Source organism: Pseudorca crassidens, chromosome 2 (genome assembly GCF_039906515.1).
Source record: "Pseudorca crassidens isolate mPseCra1 chromosome 2, mPseCra1.hap1, whole genome shotgun sequence".
Taxonomy (NCBI): domain Eukaryota; kingdom Metazoa; phylum Chordata; class Mammalia; order Artiodactyla; family Delphinidae; genus Pseudorca; species Pseudorca crassidens.
The window spans coordinates 186,328,971-186,355,020 of record NC_090297.1 but is presented as its reverse complement, the minus strand read 5'-3'; the positions used below and the strand labels follow the sequence as shown (position 1 = coordinate 186,355,020).

General features: G+C 43.9%; 1 long non-coding RNA gene across 1 annotated transcript in view; it reads right to left on the bottom strand.

The window, feature by feature from the left end:
• The window catches only part of LOC137212312 (uncharacterized), a 120,475-nt gene extending 94,813 nt beyond the window's left edge, over positions 1-25,662 (bottom strand). Inside the window, exon 1 of the long non-coding RNA XR_010937444.1 lies at positions 25,562-25,662. This is a non-coding gene — a long non-coding RNA (uncharacterized lncRNA). The remainder of the gene's footprint in view (positions 1-25,561) is intronic.
• Positions 25,663-26,050: the final 388 nt, after the last annotated feature.

Sequence of the window (26,050 nt, the reverse complement as noted above, 5' to 3'; positions counted from 1 at the left end):
GCCCGTAGCAGCATAATGAGTGGATTCAGGTACGATGATTCTAAGAAATAAGTCACACAGAAAAAGAAACATCATAAGATATCACTAATACACGGAATATAAACTTGGCTACACAGGAACTGTATTACAAAACAGAACAGGGTCTCAAATTTAGAAAACCAACTTATGCTTGCTTAAGGGGAAAGGTGAGTTGGGGTGCTGCATAAAACCAGAGATTGAAATGAGCACAGATAAAGTTCCTTAAGCCAAATATGGAATAGACAAGAGCTACTCCTTGCTCAACGAAATGGACTCAACACCCCATATTAAACGCCTAAGAATGTACCTGACTAGTAAGTATCTTAAAACCTATGGATTGCTATGTCTCCGAAAGAGAATCAAGCATGTGTTCAGGGGCATAACCGCAGCAGTGATAGGATTGTACATGTTCGGTGAGCAAATGAAGACCCTTTGAAGTCATATTGCATGGTACCCATTCCACGGGTCTCAACTCTCCAGGTTTCAGGGATTCTTCCTTCAGCTAAAACATGCATGTGGAACCCAGAGTATGATCAACCGTGTGATCGGGAGACGTGTTCAAATATGTCTCAGTTTTCATCCCCTGGTACTCGGGTGCAACATTCCAGACGCTTTACTAACACTCTCCCGACTTGGAGAGTCAGTGCCTTTAACCTCCTGTTTGGCCCAGTTTGCAATTTCTGCGGAAGATGAACAGGAATAGGGAGAACCAATGAGAGACTAGCTGGAGGTGTCTGGACGGGCAAATTTAACTCCCATTTCCCACCAGGAAGAGGAATTAACCAAAGGCTCAGCGTGCTGTGCCGGAACCAGATTAGGGCCTGAAGCAATCCTGCGGTGTTGCGGCCAGCTCACAAGAAATCGAGTTGAAGAAAGGAGCTCACGGACACTCTAATTCACAAACCTGCAGAGTTATAAATGACAGCATTCATCCAAAAATATACTGAAGTAAGGCTGCCAAGAGGACTTGAAAGCGGGGCAGAATTGCAGTAAACCGATTTCAGGAGGTAGACTGGAATTGCATTGAAAGCATAGGAAAAGAGGCAGAACGTCCACAATGATGCACTTGGCCAAAAAGTGCGTATGCGTTTTTTCCTGGGAAAAAACGCATACACCCTTTTTGGCCAACCAAGCAAGCTTGCAAAGGAAATCTGCACTACAATGAAGTCTCACTTCCCCCCGGTCAAAAGGGCCATCTGAAAAAAGTGTAAAATCCAGAAAGGCAGGACAGGCCATGGAGAACTGGGAGCCTTGTTATGCTGATGGGCGGGATGTAAATTGCCAACAGACACTCGGGAGAAGTGTATGGTGTTTCCTGAAACATCTAAAAAACAAAGCAACAGAGCCTAGGGCACTTCCACTTATGGTCCTATAGCTTAGGGAAATTAAAATCAAAAAGACACAGCCACCCCAAAGTTTGGGATGCCTCTGTTTACAAGAACCTCGTTTACAGTACAAGTTCAACATCGCAGAAAGTGAAAAATGGATAAAGAAGTTGTGGTATTTACTTACAAAGCAATATCACTCAGCAATGAAATCTATGTCATCAGGCCCTTAGCAGCACAATGAGTGGATTCAGGTATGATGATTCAAACTGAAATAAGTCACACAGAAAAAGAACCATCATAAGATATTAGTAATACACGGAATGTAAACTTGGCTACACAGGAACTGAATTACAGAACAGAACAGGGTCTCAAATTCAGAAAACCAACTTATGCTTGCTTAAGGGTAAAGGTGAGTTGGGGTGCTGCATAAAACCAGAGATCGAAATGAGCACAGATAAAGTTCCTTAAGCCAAATATGGAATAGACAAGAGCTACTCCTTGCTCAACGAAATGGACTCAACACCGCATATTCAACGCCTAAGAATGTACCTGACTAGTAAGTATCCTAAAAGCTATGGATTGCTATGTCTCCGAAAGAGAATCAAGCGTGTGTACAGGGGCATAAACGCAGCAGTGATAGGATTGGAGAGGTTCGGTGAGCAAATGAAGACCCTTTGAAGTCATATTGCATGGTACCCATTCCACGGGTTTCAACTACCCAGGTTTAAGGTATTCTTCCTTCAGCTAAAACATGCATGTGGAACCTAGAGTATGATCAACCATGTGATCGGGAGACGTGTTCAAATATGTATCAGTTTTCGTACCCTGGTACTCGGGTGCAACATTCCAGACGCTTTACTAACACTCTCCCGACTTGGAGAGTCAGTCCCTTTAACCTCCTGTTTGGCCCAGTTTGCAATTTCTGCGGAAGATGAACAGGAATAGCGAGAACCAATGAGAGACTAGCTGGAGGTGTCTGGACGGGCAAATTTAACTCTCATTTCCCACCAGGAAGAGGAATTAACGAAAGGCTCAGCGTGCCGTGCCGGAACAAGATTAGGGCCTGAAGCCATCCTGCGGTGTTGCGGCCAGGTCACAAGAAAGCGAGTTGAAGAAAGGAGCTCAGGGGCACTGTAATTCACAAACCTGCAGAGTTATAAATGACAGCTATCGTCCAAAAATATACTGAAGTAAGGCTGCCAAGAGGACTTGAAAGCGGGGCAGAATTGCAGGAAACCGATTTCAGTAGGTAGACTGGAATTGCATTGAAAGCATAGGAAAAGAGGCAGAACGTACACCATGATGCACTTGGCCAAAAAGGGCGTATGCGTTTTTTCCTGAATATATTCAGGAAAAAACGCATACGCCCTTTTTGGCCAACCAAGCAAACTTGCAAAGGAAATCTTTACTACAATGAAGTCTCACTTCCCCCCGGTCAAAAGGGCCATCTGAAAAAAGTGTAAAATCCAGAAAGGCAGGACAGGCCATGGAGAACTGGGAGCCTTGTTATGCTGATGGGCGGGATGTAAATTGCCAACAGACACTCGGGAGAAGTGTATGGTGTTTTCTGAAACATCTAAAAAACAAAGCAACAGAGCCTAGGGCTCTTCCACTTATGGTCCTATAGATTAGGGAAATTAAAATCGAAAAGACACAGCCACCCCAAAGTTTGGGACGCCTCTGGTTACAAGAACCTCATTTACCGTACAAGTTCAATATCACAGAAAGTGAAAAATGGATAAAGAACTTGTGGTACTTACGTACAATGCAGTATCACTCAGCAATGAAATCTATGTCATCAGGCCCGTAGCAGCATAATGAGTGGATTCAGGTACGATGATTCTAACAGAAATAAGTCACACAGAAAAAGAAACATCATAAGATATCACTAATACACGGAATGTAAACTTGGCTACACAGGAACTGAATTCCAAAACAGAACAGGGTCTCAAATTTAGAAAACCAACTTATGCTTGCTTAAGGGGAAAGGTGAGTTGGGGTGCTGCATAAAACCAGAGATTGAAATGAGCACAGATAAAGTTCCTTAAGCCAAATATGGAATAGACAAGAGCTACTCCTTGCTCAACGAAATGGACTCAACACCCCATATTAAACGCCTAAGTATGTACCTGACTTCTAAGTATCCTAAAAGCTATGGATTGCTATGTCTCCGAAAGAGAATCAAGCGTGTGTACAGGGGCCTAAACGCAGCACTGATAGGATTGGAGAGGTTCGGTGAGCAAATGAAGACCCTTTGAAGTCATATTGCATGGTACCCATTCCACGGGTCTCAACTCTCCAGGTTTCAGGGATTCTTCCTTCAGCTAAAACATGCATGTGGAACCCAGAGTATGATCAACCGTGTGATCGGGAGATGTGTTCCAATATGTCTCAGGTTTCGCCCCCTGGTACTCGGGTGCAACATTCCAGACGCTTTACTAACATTCTCCCGACTTGGAGAGTCAGTGCCTTTAACCTCCTGTTTGGCCCACTTTGCAAGTTCTGCGGAAGATGAACAGGAATAGGGAGAACCAATGATAGACTAGCTGGAGGTGTCTGGACGGGCAAATTTAACTCTCATTTCCCACCAGGAAGAGGAATTAACCAAAGGCTCAGCGTGCCGTGCCGGAACCAGATTAGGGCCTGAAGCAATCCTGCGGTGTTGCGGCCAGCTCAAAAGAAAGCGAGTTGAAGAAAGGAGCTCAGGGGCACTGTAATTCACAAACCTGCAGAGTTATAAATGACAGCTATCGTCCAAAAATATACTGAAGTAAGGCTGCCAAGAGGACTTGAAAGCGGGGCAGAATTGCAGGAAACCGATTTCAGGAGGTAGACTGGAATTGCATTGAAAGCATAGGAAAAGAGGCAGAACGTCCACAATGATGCACTTGGCCAAAAAGGGCGTATGCGTGTTTTCCTGAATATATTCAGGAAAAAACGCATACGCCCTTTTTGGCCAACCAAGCAAGCTTGCAAAGGAAATCTGCACTACAATGAAGTCTCACTTCCCCCCGGTCAAAAGGGCCATCTGAAAAAAGTGTAAAATCCAGAAAGGCAGGACAGGCCATGGAGAACTGGGAGCCTTGTTATGCTGATGGGCGAGATGTAAATTGCCAACAGCCACTCCGGAGAAGTGTATGGTGTTTCCCGAAATATCTAAAACACAAAGCAACAGACCCTAGGGCACTTCCACTTATGGTCCTATAGCTTAGGGAAATTAAAATCAAAAAGACACAGCCACCCCAAAGTTTGGGACGTCTCTGTTTACAAGAACCTCGTTTACGGTACAAGTTCAATATCGCAGAAAGTGAAAAATGGATAAAGAAATTGTGGTACTTACCTACAATGCAATATCACTCAGCAATGAAATCTATGTCATCAGGCCCGTAGCAGCATAATGAGTGGATTCAGGTATGACGATTCTAACTGAAATATGTCACACAGAAAAAGAAACATCATAAGATATCACTAATACATGGAATGTAAACTTGGCTACACAGGAACTGAATTCCAAAACAGAACAGGGTCTCAAATTTAGAAAACCAACTTATGCTTGCTTAAGGGGAAAGGTGAGTTGGGGTGTTGCATAAAACCAGAGATCGAAATGAGCACAGATAAAGTTCCTTAATCCAAATATGTAATAGACAAGAGCTACTCCTTGCTCAACGAAATGGACTCAACACCCCATATTAAACGCCTAAGAATGTACCTGACTAGTAAGTATCTTAAAACCTATGGATTGCTATGTCTCCAAAAGAGAATCAAGCATCTGTACAGGGGCATAAACGCAGCAGTGATAGGATTGGAGAGGTTCGGTGAGCAAATGAAGACCCTTTGAAGTCATATTGCATGGTACCCATTCCACGGGTCTCAACTCTCCAGGTTTAAGGGATTCTTCCTTCAGCTAAAACATGCATGTGGAACCCACAGTATGATCCACCGTGTGATCGGGAGACGTGTTCAAATATGTCTCAGTTTTCGTCCCCTGGTACTCGGGTGCAACATTCCAGACGCTTTACTAACACTCTCCCGACTTGGAGAGTCAGTGCCTTTAACCTCCTGTTTGGCCCAGTTTGCAATTTCTGCGGAAGATGAACAGGAATAGGGAGGACCAATGAGAGACTAGCTGGAGGTGTCTGGACGGGCAAATTTAACTCTCATTTCCCACCAGGAAGAGGAATTAACCAAAGGCTCAGCGTTCCGTGCCGGAAACAGATTAGGGCTTTAAGCAATCCTGCGGTGTTGTGGCCAGCTCACAAAAAAGCGAGTTGAAGAAAGGAGCTCAGGGGCACTGTAATTCAGAAACCTGCAGACTTATAAATGACAGCTATCGTCCAAGGATATACTGAAGTAAGTCTGCCATTAGGACTTGAAAGCGGGGCAGAATTGCAGGAAACCGATTTCAGGAGGTAGACTGGAATTGCATTGAAAGCATAGGAAAAGAGGCAGAACGTCCACAATGATGCACTTGGCCAAAAAGGACGTATGTGTTTTTTCCTGAATATATTCAGGAAAAAACGCATACGCCCTTTTTGGCCAACCAAGCAAGCTTGCAAAGGAAATCTGCACTACAATGAAGTCTCACTTCCCCCCGGTCAAAAGGGCCATCTGAAAAAAGTGTAAAATCCAGAAAGGCAGGACAGGCCATGGAGAACTGGGAGCCTTGTTATGCTGATGGGCGGGATGTAAATTGCCAAGAGCCACTTGGGAGAAGTGTATGGTGTTTCCCGAAACATCTAAAACACAAAGCAACAGAGCCTAGGGCACTTCCACTTATGGTCCTGTAGCTTAGGGAAATTAAAATCAAAAAGACACAGCCACCCCAAAGTTTGGGACGGCTCTGTTTACAAGAACGTCGTTTACGGTACAAGTTCAATATCGCAGAAATTGAAAAATGGATAAAAAAATTGTGGTACTTACCTACAATTCAACATCACTCAGCAATGAAATCTATGTCATAAGGCCCGTAGCAGCATAATGAGTGGATTCAGGTATGATGATTCTTATTGAAATATGTCACACAGAAAAAGAAACATCATAAGATATCACTAATACACGGAATGTAAACTTGGCTACAAAGGAACTGAATTACAAAACAGAACAGGGTCTCAAATTTAGAAAACCAACTTATGCTTGCTTAAGGGGAAAGGTGAGTTGGGGTGCTGCATAAAACCAGAGATTGAAATGAGCACAGATAAAGTTCCTTAAGCCAAATATGGAATAGACAAGAGCTACTCCTTGCTCAACGAAATGGACTCAACACCCCATATTAAACGCCTAAGAATGTACCTGACTAGTAAGTATCTTAAAACCTATGGATTGCTATGTCTCCGAAAGAGAATCAAGCGTGTGTACAGGGGCATAAACGCAGCAGTGATAGGATTGGAGAGGTTCGGTGAGCAAATGAAGACCCTTTGAAGTCATATTGCATGGTTCCCATTCCACGGGTCTCAACTCTCCAGGTTTCAGCGATTCTTCCTTCAGCTAAAACATGCATGTGGAACCCAGAGTATGATCCACCGTGTGATCGGGAGACGTGTTCAAATATGTCTCAGTTTTCGTCCCCTGGTACTCGGGTGCAACATTCCAGACGCTTTACTAACACTCTCCCGACTTGGAGAGTCAGTGCCTTTAACCTCCTGTTTGGCCCAGTTTGCAATTTCTGCGGAAGATGAACAGGAATAGCGAGAACCAATGAGAGACTAGCTGGAGGTGTCTGGACGGGCAAATTTAACTCTCATTTCCCACCAGGAAGAGGAATTAACCAAAGGCACACTGTGCCGCGGAGGAACCAGATTAGGGCCTGAAGCCATCCTGCGGTGTTTGGCCAGGTCACAAGAAAACGAATTGAAGAAAGGAGCTCAGGGGCACTGTAATTCACAAACCTGCAGAGTTATAAATGACAGCTATCGTCCAAAAATATACTGAAGTAAGGCTGCCAAGAGGACTTGAAAGCGGGGCAGAATTGCAGGAAACCGATTTCAGGAGGTAGACTGGAATTGCATTGAAAGCATAGGAAAAGAGGCAGAACGTCCACAATGATGCACTTGGCCAAAAAGGGCGTATGCGTTTTTTCCTGAATATATTCAGGAAAAAACGCATACGCCCTTTTTGGCCAACCAAGCAAACTTGCAAAGGAAATCTGCACTACAATGAAGTCTCACTTCCCCCCGGTCAAAAGGGCCATCTGAAAAAAGTGTAAAATCCAGAAAGGCAGGACAGGCCATGGAGAACTGGGAGCCTTGTTATGCTGATGGGCGGGATGTAAATTGCCAACAGACACTCGGGAGAAGTGTATGGTGTTTCCTGAAACATCTAAAAAACAAAGCAACAGAGCCTAGGGCACTTCCACTTATGGTCCTATAGCTTAGGGAAATTAAAATCAAAAAGACACAGCCACCCCAAAGTTTGGGACGCCTCTGTTTACAAGAACCTCGTTTACCATACAAGTTCAATATCACAGAAAGTGAAAAATGGATAAAGAACTTGTGGTACTTACGCACAATGCAGTATCACTCAGCAATGAAATCTATGTCATCAGGCCCGTAGCAGCATAATGAGTGGATTCAGGTACGATGATTCTAACTGAAATAAGTCACACAGAAAAAGAAACATCATAAGATATCACTAATACACGGAATGTAAACTTGGCTACACAGGAACTGAATTACAGAACAGAACAGGGTCTCAAATTTAGAAAACCAACTTATGCTTGCTTAAGGGTAAAGGTGAGTTGGGGTGCTGCATAAAACCAGACATTGAAATGAGCACAGATAAAGTTCCTTAAGCCAAATATGGAATAGACAAGAGCTACTCCTTGCTCAACGAAATGGACTCAACACCGCATATTAAACGCCTAAGAATGTACCTGACTAGTAAGTATTTTAAACCTATGGATTGCTATGTCTCCAAAAGAGAATCAAGCATGTGTACAGGGGCATAAACGCAGCAGTGATAGGATTGGAGAGGTTCGGTGAGCAAATGAAGACCCTTTGAAGTCATATTGCATGGTACCCATTCCATGGGTTTCAAGTACCCAGGTTTAAGGTATTCTTCCTTCAGCTAAAACATGCATGTGGAACCTAGAGTATGATCAACCATGTGATCGGGAGACGTGTTCAAATATGTCTCAGTTTTCGTACCCTGGTACTCGGGTGCAACATTCCAGACGCTTTACTATAACTCTCCCGACTTGGAGAGTCAGCGCCTTTAACCTCCTGTTTGGCCCAGTTTGCAATTTCTGCGGAAGATGAACAGGAATAGGGAGAACCAATGAGAGACGAGCTGGAGGTGTCTGAACGGGCAAATTTAACTCTCATTTCCCACCAGGAAGAGGAATTAACCAAAGGTTCAGCGTGCCGTGCCGGACCCAGATTAGGGCCTGAAGACATCCTGTGGTGTTTCGGCCAGCTCACAAGAAAGCCAGTTGAAGAAAGGAGCTCAGGGGCACTGTAATTCACAAACCTGCAGAGTTATAAATGACAGCTATCGTCCAAAAATATACTGAAGTAAGGCTGCCAAGAGGACTTGAAAGCGGGGCAGAATTGCAGGAAACCGATTTCAGGAGGTAGACTGGAATTGCATTGAAAGCATAGGAAAAGAGGCAGAACGTCCACAATGATGCACTTGGCCAAAAAGGGCGTATGCGTTTTTTCCTGAATATATTCAGGAAAAAACGCATACGCCCTTTTTGGCCAACCAAGCAAGCTTGCAAAGGAAATCTGCACTACAATGAAGACTCACTTCCCCCCGGTCAAAAGGGCCATCTGAAAAAAGTGTAAAATCCAGAAAGGCAGGACAGGCCATGGAGAACTGGGAGCCTTGTTATGCTGATGGGCGGGATGTAAATTGCCAACAGCCACTTGGGAGAAGTGTATGTTGTTTCCTGAAACATCTAAAAACCAAAGCAACAGAGCCGAGGGCACTTCCACTTATGGTCCTATAGCTTAGGGAAATTAAAATCAAAGAGACACAGCCACCCTAAAGTTTGGGACGGCTCTGTTTACAAGAACCTCGTTTACGGTACAAGTTCAATACCGCAGAAAGTGAAAAATGGATAAAGAAGTTGTGGTACTTACGTCCAATGCAGTATCACTCAGCAATGAAATCTATGTCATCAGGCCCGTAGCAGCATAATGAGTGGATTCAGATACGATGATTCTAACTGAAATAAGTCACACAGAAAAAGAAACACCATAAGATATCACTAATACACGGAATGTAAACTTGGCTACACAGGAACTGAATTACAAAACAGAACACGGTCTCAAATTTAGAAAAGCAACTTATGCTTGCTTAAGGGGAAAGGGGAGTTGGGGTGCTGCATAAAACCAGAGATTGAAATGAGCACAGATAAAGTTCCTTAAGCCAAATATGGAATAGACAAGAGCTACTCCTTGCTCAATGAAATGGACTCAACACCCCATATTAAACGCCTAAGAATGTACCTGACTGGTAAGTATCTTAAAACCTATGGATTGCTCTGTCTCCAAAAACGAATCAAGCGTGTGTACAGGGGCATAAACGCAGCAGTGATAGGATTGGAGAGGTTCGGTGAGCAAATGAAGACCCTTTGAAGTCATATTGCATTGTACCCATTACACGGGTCTCAACTCTCCAGGTTTAAGGTATTCTTCCTTCAGCTAAAACATGCATGTGGAACCCAGAGTATGATCAACCGTGTGAACGGGAGACGTGTTCAAATATGTCTCAGTTTTCCTCCCCTGGTACTCGGGTGCAACATTCCAGACGTTTTACTAACACTCTCCCCACTTGGAGAGTCAGCGCCTTTAACCTCCTGTTTGGCCCAGTTTGCAATTTCTGCAGAAGATGAACAGGAATAGGGAGAACCAATGAGAGACTAGCTGGAGGTGTCTGGACGGGCAAATTTAACTCTCATTTCCCACCAGGAAGAGGAAATAACCAAAGGCTCAGCGTGCCATGCCGGAAAAAGATTAGGGCCTGAAGCCATCCTGCGGTGTTGCGGCCAGCTCAAAAGAAAGCGAGTTGAAGAAAGGAGCTCAGGGCCACTGTAATTCACAAACCTGCAGACTTATAAATGACAGCTATCGTCCAAAAATATACTGAAGTAAGGCTGCCAAGAGGACTTGAAAGCGGGGCAGAATTGCAGGAAACCGATTTCAGGAGGTAGACTGGAATTACATTGAAATCATAGGAAAAGAGGCAGAACGTCCACAATGATGCACTTGGCCAAAAAGGGCGTATGCGTTTTTTCCTGAATATATTCAGGAAAAGACGCATACGCCCTTTTTGGCCAACCAAGCAAGCTTGCAAAGGAAATCTGCACTACAATGAAGTCTCACTGCCCCCCGGTCAAAAGGGCCATCTGAAAAAAGTGTAAAATCCAGAAAGGCAGGACAGGCCATGGAGAACTGGGAGCCTTGTTATGCTGATGGGCGGGATGTAAATTGCCAACAGACACTTGGGAGAAGTGTATGGTGTTTCCTGAAATATCTAAAAAACAAAGCAACAGAGCCTAGGGCACTTCCACTTATGGTCCTATAGCTTAGGGAAATTAAAATCAAAAAGACACAGCCACCCCAAAGTTTGGGACGCCTCTGTTTACAAGAACCTCGTTTACAGTACAAGTTCAACATCGCAGAAAGTGAAAAATGCATAAAGAAGTTGTGGTATTTACTTACAAAGCAATATCACTCAGCAATGAAATCTATGTCATCAGGCCCTTAGCAGCATAATGAGTGGATTCAGGTACGATGATTCTAACTGAAATAAGTCACACCGAAAAAGAAACATCATAAGATATCACTAATACACGGAATGTAAACTTGGCTACACAGGAACTGAATTCCAAAACAGAACAGGGTCTCAAATTTAGAAAACCAACTTATGCTTGCTTAAGGGGAAAGGTGAGTTGGGGTGCTGCATAAAACCAGACATTGAAATGAGCACAGATAAAGTTCCTTAAGCCAAATATGGAATAGACAAGAGCTACTCCTTGCTCAACAAAATGGACTCAACACCCCATATTAAACGCCTAAGAATGTACCTGACTAGTAAGTATCTTAAAACCTATGGATTGCTATGTCTCCAAAAGAGAATCAAGCGTGTGTACAGGGGCATAAACGCAGCAGTGATAGGATTGGAGAGGTTCGGTGAGCAAATGAAGACCCTTTGAAGTCATATTGCATGGTACCCATTCCATGGGTTTCAAGTACCCAGGTTTAAGGTATTCTTCCTTCAGCTAAAACATGCATGTGGAACCTAGAGTATGATCAACCATGTGATCGGGAGACGTGTTCAAATATGTCTCAGTTTTCGTACCCTGGTACTCGGGTGCAACATTCCAGACGCTTTACTATAACTCTCCCGACTTGGAGAGTCAGCGCCTTTAACCTCCTGTTTGGCCCAGTTTGCAATTTCTGCGGAAGATGAAGAGGAATAGGGAGAACCAATGAGAGACGAGCTGGAGGTGTCTGAACGGGCAAATTTAACTCTCATTTCCCACCAGGAAGAGGAATTAACCAAAGGTTCAGCGTGCCGTGCCGGAACCAGATTAGGGCCTGAAGACATCCTGCGGTGTTGTGGTCAGCTCACAAGAAAGCGAGTTGAAGAAAGGAGCTCAGGGACACTGTAATTCACAAACCTGCAGAGTTATAAATGACAGCTATCATCCAAAAATATACTGAAGTAAGGCTGCCAAGAGGACTTGAAAGCGGGGCAGAATTGCAGGAAACCGATTTCAGGAGGTAGACTGGAATTGCATTGAAAGCATAGGAAAAGAGGCAGAACGTCCACAATGCTGCACTTGGCCAAAAAGGGCGTATGCGTTTTTTCCTGAATATATTCAGGAAAAAACGCATACGCCCTTTTTGGCCAACCAAGCAATCTTGCAAAGGAAATCTGCACTACAATGAAGACTCACTTCCCCCCGGTCAAAAGGGCCATCTGAAAAAAGTGTAAAATCCAGAAAGGCAGGACAGGCCATGGAGAACTGGGAGCCTTGTTATGCTGATGGGCGGGATGTAAATTTCCAACAGCCACTTGGGAGAAGTGTATGCTGTTTCCTGAAACATCTAAAAACCAAAGCAACAGAGCCTAGGGCACTTCCACTTATGGTCCTATAGCTTAGGGAAATTAAAATCAAAGAGACACAGCCACCCCAAAGTTTGGGACGGCTCTGTTTACAAGAACCTCGTTTACGGTACAAGTTCAATACCGCAGAAAGTGAAAAATTTATAAAGAAGTTGTGGTACTTACGTACAATGCAGTATCACTCAGCAACGAAATCTATGTCATCAGGCCCTTAGCAGCATAATGAGTGGATTCAGGTATGATGATTCTAACTGAAATAAGTCACACAGAAAAAGAAACATCATAAGATATCACTAACACACGGGATGTAAACTTGGCTACACAAGAACTGAATTACAGAACAGAACAGGGTCTCAAATTGAGAAAACCAACTTATGCTTGCTTAAGGGGAAAGTTGAGTTGGGGTGCTGCATAAAACCAGAGATTGAAATGAGCACAGATAAAGTTCCTTAAGCCAAATATGGAATAGACAAGAGCTACTCCTTGCTCAACGAAATGGACTCAACACCCCATATTAAACGCCTCAGAATGTACCTGACAAGTAAGTATCTTAAAACCTATGGATTGCTATGTCTCCAAAAGTGAATGAAGCGTGTGTACAGGGGCATAAACGCAGCAGTGATAGGATTGGAGAGGTTCGGTGAGCAAATGAAAACCCTTTGAAGACATATTGCATGGTACCCATTCCACGAGTATCAACTCTCCAGGTTTAAGGTATTCTTCCTTCAGCTAAAACATGCATGTGGAACGTAGAGTATGATCAACCATGTGATTGGGAGACGTGTTCAAATATGTCTCAGTTTTCGTACCCTGGTACTTGGGTGCAACTTTCCAGACGCTTTACTAACACTCTCCCGACTTGGAGAGTCAGTCCCTTTAACCTCCTGTTTGGCCCAGTTTGCAATTTCTGCGGAAGATGAACAGGAATAGGGAGAACCAATGAGAGACTAGCTGGAGGTGTCTGGACGGACAAATTTAACTCTCATTTCCCACCAGGAAGAGGAATTAACCAAAGGCTTAGCGTGCCGTGCCGGAACCAGATTAGGGCCTGAAGCCATCCTGCGGTGTTGCGGCCAGCTCAAAAGAAAGCGAGTTGAAGAAAGGAGCTCAGGGGCACTGTAATTCACAAACCTGCAGAGTTATAAATGACAGCTATCGTCCAAAAATATACTGAAGTAAGGCTGCCAAGAGGACTTGAAAGCGGGGCAGAATTGCAGGAAACCGATTTCAGGAGGTAGACTGGAATTGCATTGAAAGCATAGCAAAAGAGACAGAACGTCCACAATGATGCACTTGGCCAAAAAGGGCGTATGCGTTTTTTCCTGAATATATTCAGGAAAAAACGCATACGCCCTTTTTGGCCAACCAAGCAAGCTTGCAAAGGAAATCTGCACTACAATGAAGTCTCACTTCCCCCCGGTCAAAAGGGCCATCTGAAAAAAGTGTAAAATCCAGAAAGGCAGGACAGGCCATGGAGAACTGGGAGTCTTGTTATGTTGATGGGCGGGATGTAAATTGCCAACAGACACTCGGGAGAAGTGTATGGTGTTTCCTGAAACATCTAAAAAACAAAGCAACAGAGCCTAGGGCACTTCCACTTATGGTCCTATAGCTTAGGGAAATTAAAATCAAAAAGACACAGCCACCCCAAAGTTTGGGATGCCTCTGTTTACAAGAACCTCGTTTACAGTACAAGTTCAACATCGCAGAAAGTGAAAAATGGATAAAGAAGTTGTGGTATTTACTTACAAAGCAATATCACTCAGCAATGAAATCTATGTCATCAGGCCCTTAGCAGCACAATGAGTGGATTCAGGTATGATGATTCAAACTGAAATAAGTCACACAGAAAAAGAACCATCATAAGATATTAGTAATACACGGAATGTAAACTTGGCTACACAGGAACTGAATTACAGAACAGAACAGGGTCTCAAATTCAGAAAACCAACTTATGCTTGCTTAAGGGTAAAGGTGAGTTGGGCTGCTGCATAAAACCAGAGATCGAAATGAGCACAGATAAAGTTCCTTAAGCCAAATATGGAATAGACAAGAGCTACTCCTTGCTCAATGAAATGGACTCAACACCCCATATTAAACGCCTAAGAATGTACCTGACTAGTAAGTATCTTAAAACCTATGGATTGCTATGTCTCCAAAAGAGAATCAAGCGTGTGTACAGGGTCATAAATGCAGCAGTGATAGGATTGGAGAGGTTCGGTGAGCAAATGAAGACCCTTTGAAGTCACATTGCATGGTACCCATTTCACGGGTCTCAACTCTCCAGGTTTCAGGGATTCTTCCTTCAGCTAAAACATGCATGTGGAACCCAGAGTATGATCCACCGTGTGATCGGGAGACGTGTTCAAATATGTCTCAGTTTTCGTCCCCTGGTACTCGGGTGCAACATTTCAGACGCTTTACTAACACTCTCCCGACTTGGAGAGTCAGTGCATTTAACCTCCTGTTTGGCCCAGTTTGCAATTTCTGTGGAAGATGAACAGGAATAGGGAGAACCAATGAGAGACTAGCTGGAGGTGTCTGGACGGGCAAATTTAACTCTCATTTCCCACCAGGAAGAGGAATTAACCAAAGGCTCAGCGTGCCGTGCCGGAACCAGATTAGGGCCTGAAGCAATCCTGCGGTGTTGCGACCAGCTCACAAGAAAGCGAGTTGAAGAAAGGAGCTCAGGGGCACTGTAATTCACAAACCTGCAGACTTATAAATGACAGCTATCGTCGAAAAATATACTGAAGTAAGGATGCCAAGAGGACTTGAAAGCGGGGCAGAATTGCAGGAAACCGATTTCAGGAATTAGACTGGAATTGCATTGAAAGCATAGGAAAAGAGGCAGAACGTCCACAATGATGTACTTGGCCAAAAAGGGCGTATGCGATTTTTCCTGAATATATTCAGGAAAATACGCATACGCCCTTTTTGGCCAACCAAGCAAGCTTGCAAAGGAAATCTGCACTACAATGAAGTCTCACTTCCCCCCGGTCAAAAGGGCCATCTGAAAAAAGTGTAAAATCCAGAAAGGCAGGACAGGCCATGGAGAACTGGGAGCCTTGTTATGCTGATGGGCGGGATGTAAATTGTCAACAGCCACTCGGGAGAAGTTTATGGTGTTTCCTGAAACATCTAAAACACAAAGCAACAGAGCCTACGGCACTTCCACTTATGGTCCTATAGCTTAGGGAAATTAAAATCAAAAAGACAGAGCCACCCCAAAGTTTGGGACGGCTCTGTTTACAAGAACCTTGTTTACGGTACAAGTTCAATATCGCAGAAAGTGAAAAATGGATAAAGAAGTTGTGGTACTTACGTACAATGCAATATCACTCAGCAATGAAATCTATGTCATCAGGCCCGTAGCAGCATAATGAGTGGATTCAGGTACGATGATTCTAAGAAATAAGTCACACAGAAAAAGAAACATCATAAGATATCACTAATACACGGAATATAAACTTGGCTACACAGGAACTGTATTACAAAACAGAACAGGGTCTCAAATTTAGAAAACCAACTTATGCTTGCTTAAGGGGAAAGGTGAGTTGGGGTGCTGCATAAAACCAGAGATTGAAATGAGCACAGATAAAGTTCCTTAAGCCAAATATGGAATAGACAAGAGCTACTCCTTGCTCAACGAAATGGACTCAACACCCCATATTAAACGCCTAAGAATGTACCTGACTAGTAAGTATCTTAAAACCTATGGATTGCTATGTCTCCGAAAGAGAATCAAGCATGTGTTCAGGGGCATAACCGCAGCAGTGATAGGATTGTACATGTTCGGTGAGCAAATGAAGACCCTTTGAAGTCATATTGCATGGTACCCATTCCACGGGTCTCAACTCTCCAGGTTTCAGGGATTCTTCCTTCAGCTAAAACATGCATGTGGAACCCAGAGTATGATCAACCGTGTGATCGGGAGACGTGTTCAAATATGTCTCAGTTTTTGTCCCCTGGTACTCGGGTGCAACATTCCAGACGCTTTACTAACACTCTCCCGACTTGGAGAGTCAGTGCCTTTAACCTCCTGTTTGGCCCAGTTTGCAATTTCTGCGGAAGATGAACAGGAATAGGGAGAACCAATGAGAGACTAGCTGGAGGTGTCTGGACGGGCAAATTTAACTCCCATTTCCCACCAGGAAGAGGAATTAACCAAAGGCTCAGCGTGCTGTGCCGGAACCAGATTAGGGCCTGAAGCAATCCTGCGGTGTTGCGGCCAGCTCACAAGAAATCGAGTTGAAGAAAGGAGCTCACGGACACTCTAATTCACAAACCTGCAGAGTTATAAATGACAGCATTCATCCAAAAATATACTGAAGTAAGGCTGCCAAGAGGACTTGAAAGCGGGGCAGAATTGCAGTAAACCGATTTCAGGAGGTAGACTGGAATTGCATTGAAAGCATAGGAAAAGAGGCAGAACGTCCACAATGATGCACTTGGCCAAAAAGTGCGTATGCGTTTTTTCCTGGGAAAAAACGCATACGCACTTTTTGGCCAACCAAGCAAGCTTGCAAAGGAAATCTGCACTACAATGAAGTCTCACTTCCCCCCGGTCAAAAGGGCCATCTGAAAAAAGTGTAAAATCCAGAAAGGCAGGACAGGCCATGGAGAACTGGGAGCCTTGTTATGCTGATGGGCGGGATGTAAATTGCCAACAGACACTCGGGAGAAGTGTATGGTGTTTCCTGAAACATCTAAAAAACAAAGCAACAGAGCCTAGGGCACTTCCACTTATGGTCCTATAGCTTAGGGAAATTAAAATCAAAAAGACACAGCCACCCCAAAGTTTGGGATGCCTCTGTTTACAAGAACCTCGTTTACAGTACAAGTTCAACATCGCAGAAAGTGAAAAATGGATAAAGAAGTTGTGGTATTTACTTACAAAGCAATATCACTCAGCAATGAAATCTATGTCATCAGGCCCTTAGCAGCACAATGAGTGGATTCAGGTATGATGATTCAAACTGAAATAAGTCACACAGAAAAAGAACCATCATAAGATATTAGTAATACACGGAATGTAAACTTGGCTACACAGGAACTGAATTACAGAACAGAACAGGGTCTCAAATTCAGAAAACCAACTTATGCTTGCTTAAGGGTAAAGGTGAGTTGGGGTGCTGCATAAAACCAGAGATCGAAATGAGCACAGATAAAGTTCCTTAAGCCAAATATGGAATAGACAAGAGCTACTCCTTGCTCAATGAAATGGACTCAACACCCCATATTAAACGCCTAAGAATGTACCTGACTAGTAAGTATCTTAAAACCTATGGATTGCTATGTCTCCAAAAGAGAATCAAGCGTGTGTACAGGGTCATAAATGCAGCAGTGATAGGATTGGAGAGGTTCGGTGAGCAAATGAAGACCCTTTGAAGTCACATTGCATGGTACCCATTTCACGGGTCTCAACTCTCCAGGTTTCAGGGATTCTTCCTTCAGCTAAAACATGCATGTGGAACCCAGAGTATGATCCACCGTGTGATCGGGAGACGTGTTCAAATATGTCTCAGTTTTCGTCCCCTGGTACTCGGGTGCAACATTTCAGACGCTTTACTAACACTCTCCCGACTTGGAGAGTCAGTGCATTTAACCTCCTGTTTGGCCCAGTTTGCAATTTCTGTGGAAGATGAACAGGAATAGGGAGAACCAATGAGAGACTAGCTGGAGGTGTCTGGACGGGCAAATTTAACTCTCATTTCCCACCAGGAAGAGGAATTAACCAAAGGCTCAGCGTGCCGTGCCGGAACCAGATTAGGGCCTGAAGCAATCCTGCGGTGTTGCGACCAGCTCACAAGAAAGCGAGTTGAAGAAAGGAGCTCAGGGGCACTGTAATTCACAAACCTGCAGACTTATAAATGACAGCTATCGTCGAAAAATATACTGAAGTAAGGATGCCAAGAGGACTTGAAAGCGGGGCAGAATTGCAGGAAACCGATTTCAGGAGGTAGACTGGAATTGCATTGAAAGCATAGGAAAAGAGGCAGAACGTCCACAATGATGTACTTGGCCAAAAAGGGCGTATGCGATTTTTCCTGAATATATTCAGGAAAATACGCATACGCCCTTTTTGGCCAACCAAGCAAGCTTGCAAAGGAAATCTGCACTACAATGAAGTCTCACTTCCCCCCGGTCAAAAGGGCCATCTGAAAAAAGTGTAAAATCCAGAAAGGCAGGACAGGCCATGGAGAACTGGGAGCCTTGTTATGCTGATGGGCGGGATGTAAATTGTCAACAGCCACTCGGGAGAAGTGTATGGTGTTTCCTGAAACATCTAAAACACAAAGCAACAGAGCCTACGGCACTTCCACTTATGGTCCTATAGCTTAGGGAAATTAAAATCAAAAAGACAGAGCCACCCCAAAGTTTGGGACGGCTCTGTTTACAAGAACCTTGTTTACGGTACAAGTTCAATATCGCAGAAAGTGAAAAATGGATAAAGAAGTTGTGGTACTTACGTACAATGCAATATCACTCAGCAATGAAATCTATGTCATCAGGCCCGTAGCAGCATAATGAGTGGATTCAGGTACGATGATTCTAACTGAAATAAGTCACACAGAAAAAGAAACATCATAAGATATCACTAATACACGGAATATAAACTTGGCTACACAGGAACTGTATTACAAAACAGAACAGGGTCTCAAATTTAGAAAACCAACTTATGCTTGCTTAAGGGGAAAGGTGAGTTGGGGTGCTGCATAAAACCAGAGATTGAAATGAGCACAGATAAAGTTCCTTAAGCCAAATATGGAATAGACAAGAGCTACTCCTTGCTCAACGAAATGGACTCAACACCCCATATTAAACGCCTAAGAATGTACCTGACTAGTAAGTATCTTAAAACCTATGGATTGCTATGTCTCCGAAAGAGAATCAAGCATGTGTTCAGGGGCATAACCGCAGCAGTGATAGGATTGTACATGTTCGGTGAGCAAATGAAGACCCTTTGAAGTCATATTGCATGGTACCCATTCCACGGGTCTCAACTCTCCAGGTTTCAGGGATTCTTCCTTCAGCTAAAACATGCATGTGGAACCCAGAGTATGATCAACCGTGTGATCGGGAGACGTGTTCAAATATGTCTCAGTTTTTGTCCCCTGGTACTCGGGTGCAACATTCCAGACGCTTTACTAACACTCTCCCGACTTGGAGAGTCAGTGCCTTTAACCTCCTGTTTGGCCCAGTTTGCAATTTCTGCGGAAGATGAACAGGAATAGGGAGAACCAATGAGAGACTAGCTGGAGGTGTCTGGACGGGCAAATTTAACTCCCATTTCCCACCAGGAAGAGGAATTAACCAAAGGCTCAGCGTGCTGTGCCGGAACCAGATTAGGGCCTGAAGCAATCCTGCGGTGTTGCGGCCAGCTCACAAGAAATCGAGTTGAAGAAAGGAGCTCACGGACACTCTAATTCACAAACCTGCAGAGTTATAAATGACAGCATTCATCCAAAAATATACTGAAGTAAGGCTGCCAAGAGGACTTGAAAGCGGGGCAGAATTGCAGTAAACCGATTTCAGGAGGTAGACTGGAATTGCATTGAAAGCATAGGAAAAGAGGCAGAACGTCCACAATGATGCACTTGGCCAAAAAGTGCGTATGCGTTTTTTCCTGGGAAAAAACGCATACGCACTTTTTGGCCAACCAAGCAAGCTTGCAAAGGAAATCTGCACTACAATGAAGTCTCACTTCCCCCCGGTCAAAAGGGCCATCTGAAAAAAGTGTAAAATCCAGAAAGGCAGGACAGGCCATGGAGAACTGGGAGCCTTGTTATGCTGATGGGCGGGATGTAAATTGCCAACAGACACTCGGGAGAAGTGTATGGTGTTTCCTGAAACATCTAAAAAACAAAGCAACAGAGCCTAGGGCACTTCCACTTATGGTCCTATAGCTTAGGGAAATTAAAATCAAAAAGACACAGCCACCCCAAAGTTTGGGATGCCTCTGTTTACAAGAACCTCGTTTACAGTACAAGTTCAACATCGCAGAAAGTGAAAAATGGATAAAGAAGTTGTGGTATTTACTTACAAAGCAATATCACTCAGCAATGAAATCTATGTCATCAGGCCCTTAGCAGCACAATGAGTGGATTCAGGTATGATGATTCAAACTGAAATAAGTCACACAGAAAAAGAACCATCATAAGATATTAGTAATACACGGAATGTAAACTTGGCTACACAGGAACTGAATTACAGAACAGAACAGGGTCTCAAATTCAGAAAACCAACTTATGCTTGCTTAAGGGTAAAGGTGAGTTGGGGTGCTGCATAAAACCAGAGATCGAAATGAGCACAGATAAAGTTCCTTAAGCCAAATATGGAATAGACAAGAGCTACTCCTTGCTCAACGAAATGGACTCAACACCCCATATTAAACGCCTAAGAATGTACCTGACTAGTAAGTATCTTAAAACCTATGGATTGCTATGTCTCCAAAAGAGAATCAAGCGTGTGTACAGGGTCATAAATGCAGCAGTGATAGGATTGGAGAGGTTCGGTGAGCAAATGAAGACCCTTTGAAGTCACATTGCATGGTACCCATTTCACGGGTCTCAACTCTCCAGGTTTCAGGGATTCTTCCTTCAGCTAAAACATGCATGTGGAACCCAGAGTATGATCCACCGTGTGATCGGGAGACGTGTTCAAATATGTCTCAGTTTTCGTCCCCTGGTACTCGGGTGCAACATTTCAGACGCTTTACTAACACTCTCCCGACTTGGAGAGTCAGTGCATTTAACCTCCTGTTTGGCCCAGTTTGCAATTTCTGTGGAAGATGAACAGGAATAGGGAGAACCAATGAGAGACTAGCTGGAGGTGTCTGGACGGGCAAATTTAACTCTCATTTCCCACCAGGAAGAGGAATTAACCAAAGGCTCAGCGTGCCGTGCCGGAACCAGATTAGGGCCTGAAGCAATCCTGCGGTGTTGCGACCAGCTCACAAGAAAGCGAGTTGAAGAAAGGAGCTCAGGGGCACTGTAATTCACAAACCTGCAGACTTATAAATGACAGCTATCGTCGAAAAATATACTGAAGTAAGGATGCCAAGAGGACTTGAAAGCGGGGCAGAATTGCAGGAAACCGATTTCAGGAGGTAGACTGGAATTGCATTGAAAGCATAGGAAAAGAGGCAGAACGTCCACAATGATGTACTTGGCCAAAAAGGGCGTATGCGATTTTTCCTGAATATATTCAGGAAAATACGCATACGCCCTTTTTGGCCAACCAAGCAAGCTTGCAAAGGAAATCTGCACTACAATGAAGTCTCACTTCCCCCCGGTCAAAAGGGCCATCTGAAAAAAGTGTAAAATCCAGAAAGGCAGGACAGGCCATGGAGAACTGGGAGCCTTGTTATGCTGATGGGCGGGATGTAAATTGTCAACAGCCACTCGGGAGAAGTGTATGGTGTTTCCTGAAACATCTAAAACACAAAGCAACAGAGCCTACGGCACTTCCACTTATGGTCCTATAGCTTAGGGAAATTAAAATCAAAAAGACAGAGCCACCCCAAAGTTTGGGACGGCTCTGTTTACAAGAACCTTGTTTACGGTACAAGTTCAATATCGCAGAAAGTGAAAAATGGATAAAGAAGTTGTGGTACTTACGTACAATGCAATATCACTCAGCAATGAAATCTATGTCATCAGGCCCGTAGCAGCATAATGAGTGGATTCAGGTACGATGATTCTAACTGAAATAAGTCACACAGAAAAAGAAACATCATAAGATATCACTAATACACGGAATATAAACTTGGCTACACAGGAACTGTATTACAAAACAGAACAGGGTCTCAAATTTAGAAAACCAACTTATGCTTGCTTAAGGGGAAAGGTGAGTTGGGGTGCTGCATAAAACCAGAGATTGAAATGAGCACAGATAAAGTTCCTTAAGCCAAATATGGAATAGACAAGAGCTACTCCTTGCTCAACGAAATGGACTCAACACCCCATATTAAACGCCTAAGAATGTACCTGACTAGTAAGTATCTTAAAACCTATGGATTGCTATGTCTCCGAAAGAGAATCAAGCATGTGTTCAGGGGCATAACCGCAGCAGTGATAGGATTGTACATGTTCGGTGAGCAAATGAAGACCCTTTGAAGTCATATTGCATGGTACCCATTCCACGGGTCTCAACTCTCCAGGTTTCAGGGATTCTTCCTTCAGCTAAAACATGCATGTGGAACCCAGAGTATGATCAACCGTGTGATCGGGAGACGTGTTCAAATATGTCTCAGTTTTTGTCCCCTGGTACTCGGGTGCAACATTCCAGACGCTTTACTAACACTCTCCCGACTTGGAGAGTCAGTGCCTTTAACCTCCTGTTTGGCCCAGTTTGCAATTTCTGCGGAAGATGAACAGGAATAGGGAGAACCAATGAGAGACTAGCTGGAGGTGTCTGGACGGGCAAATTTAACTCCCATTTCCCACCAGGAAGAGGAATTAACCAAAGGCTCAGCGTGCTGTGCCGGAACCAGATTAGGGCCTGAAGCAATCCTGCGGTGTTGCGGCCAGCTCACAAGAAATCGAGTTGAAGAAAGGAGCTCACGGACACTCTAATTCACAAACCTGCAGAGTTATAAATGACAGCATTCATCCAAAAATATACTGAAGTAAGGCTGCCAAGAGGACTTGAAAGCGGGGCAGAATTGCAGTAAACCGATTTCAGGAGGTAGACTGGAATTGCATTGAAAGCATAGGAAAAGAGGCAGAACGTCCACAATGATGCACTTGGCCAAAAAGTGCGTATGCGTTTTTTCCTGGGAAAAAACGCATACGCACTTTTTGGCCAACCAAGCAAGCTTGCAAAGGAAATCTGCACTACAATGAAGTCTCACTTCCCCCCGGTCAAAAGGGCCATCTGAAAAAAGTGTAAAATCCAGAAAGGCAGGACAGGCCATGGAGAACTGGGAGCCTTGTTATGCTGATGGGCGGGATGTAAATTGCCAACAGACACTCGGGAGAAGTGTATGGTGTTTCCTGAAACATCTAAAAAACAAAGCAACAGAGCCTAGGGCTCTTCCACTTATGGTCCTATAGATTAGGGAAATTAAAATCGAAAAGACACAGCCACCCCAAAGTTTGGGACGCCACTGGTTACAAGAACCTCATTTACCGTACAAGTTCAATATCACAGAAAGTGAAAAATGGATAAAGAACTTGTGGTACTTACGTACAATGCAGTATCACTCAGCAATGAAATCTATGTCATCAGGCCCGTAGCAGCATAATGAGTGGATTCAGGTACGATGATTCTAACTGAAATAAGTCACACAGAAAAAGAAACATCATAAGATATCACTAATACACGGAATGTAAACTTGGCTACACAGGAACTGAATTCCAAAACAGAACAGGGTCTCAAATTTAGAAAACCAACTTATGCTTGCTTAAGGGGAAAGGTGAGTTGGGGTGCTGCATAAAACCAGAGATTGAAATGAGCACAGATAAAGTTCCTTAAGCCAAATATGGAATAGACAAGAGCTACTCCTTGCTCAACGAAATGGACTCAACACCCCATATTAAACGCCTAAGAATGTACCTGACTAGTAAGTATCTTAAAACCTATGGATTGCTATGTCTCCAAAAGAGAATCAAGCATCTGTACAGGGGCATAAACGCAGCAGTGATAGGATTGGAGAGGTTCGGTGAGCAAATGAAGACCCTTTGAAGTCATATTGCATGGTACCCATTCCACGGGTCTCAACTCTCCAGGTTTAAGGTATTCTTCCTTCAGCTAAAACATGCATGTGGAACCCAGAGTATGATCAACCGTGTGACCGGGAGACGTGTTCAAATATGTCTCAGTTTTCCTCCCCTGGTACTCGGGTGCAACATTCCAGACGCTTTACTAACACTCTCCCCACTTGGAGAGTCAGCGCCTTTAACCTCCTGTTTGGCCCAGTTTGCAATTTCTGCGGAAGATGAACAGGAATAGGGAGAACCAATGAGAGACTAGCTGGAGGTGTCTGGACGGGCAAATTTAACTCTCATTTCCCACCAGGAAGAGGAAATAACCAAAGGCTCAGCGTGCCGTTCCGGAACCAGATTAGGGCCTGAAGCCATCCTGCGGTGTTGCGGCCAGCTCAAAAGAAAGCGAGTTGAAGAAAGGAGCTCAGGGGCACTGTAATTCACAAACCTGCAGAGTTATAAATGACAGCTATCGTCCAAAAATATACTGAAGTAAGGCTGCCAAGAGGACTTGAAAGCGGGGCAGAATTGCAGGAAACCGATTTCAGGAGGTAGACTGGAATTGCATTGAAAGCATAGGAAAAGAGGCAGAACGTCCACAATGATGCACTTGGCCAAAAAGGGCGTATGCGTTTTTTCCTGAATATATTCAGGAAAAAACGCATACGCCCTTTTTGGCCAACCAAGCAAGCTTGCAAAGGAAATCTGCACTACAATGAAGTCTCACTTCCCCCCGGTCAAAAGGGCCATCTGAAAAAAGTGTAAAATCCAGAAAGGCAGGACAGGCCATGGAGAACTGGGAGCCTTGTTATGCTGATGGGCGGGATGTAAATTGCCAACAGACACTCGGGAGAAGTGTATGGTGTTTCCTGAAACATCTAAAAAACAAAGCAACAGAGCCTAGGGCACTTCCACTTATGGTCCTATAGCTTAGGGAAATTAAAATCAAAAAGACACAGCCACCCCAAAGTTTGGGACGCCTCTGTTTACAAGAACCTCGTTTACAGTACAAGTTCAACATCGCAGAAAGTGAAAAATGGATAAAGAAGTTGTGGTATTTACTTACAAAGCAATATCACTCAGCAATGAAATCTATGTCATCAGGCACTTAGCAGCACAATGAGTGGATTCAGGTATGATGATTCTAACTGAAATAAGTCACACAGAAAAAGAAACATCATAAGATATCAGTAATACACGGAATGTAAACTTGGCTACACAGGAACTGAATTACAGAACAGAACAGGGTCTCAAATTTAGAAAACCAACTTATGCTTGCTTAAGGGTAAAGGTGAGTTGGGGTGCTGCATAAAACCAGAGATTGAAATGAGCACAGATAAAGTTCCTTAAGCCAAATATGGAATAGACAAGAGCTACTCCTTGCTCAACGAAATGGACTCAACACCGCATATTCAACGCCTAAGAATGTACCTGACTAGTAAGTATCTTAAAACCTATGGATTGCTATGTCTCTGAAAGAGAATCAAGCGTGTGTACAGGGGCATAAACACAGCAGTGATAGGATTGGAGAGGTTCGGTGAGCAAATGAAGACCCTTTGAAGTCATATTGCATGGTACCCATTCCACGGGTTTCAATTACCCAGGTTTAAGGTATTCTTCCTTCAGCTAAAACATGCATGTGGAACCTAGAGTATGATCAACCATATGATCGGGAGACGTGTTCAAATATGTCTCAGTTTTCCTCCCCTGGTACTCGGGTGCAACATTCCAGACGCTTTACTAACACTCTCCCCACTTGGAGAGTCAGCGCCTTTAACCTCCTGTTTGGCCCAGTTTGCAATTTCTGCGGAAGATGAACAGGAATAGCGAGAACCAATGAGAGACTAGCTGGAGGTGTCTGGACGGGCAAATTTAACTCTCATTTCCCACCAGGAAGAGGAATTAACCAAAGGCTCAGCG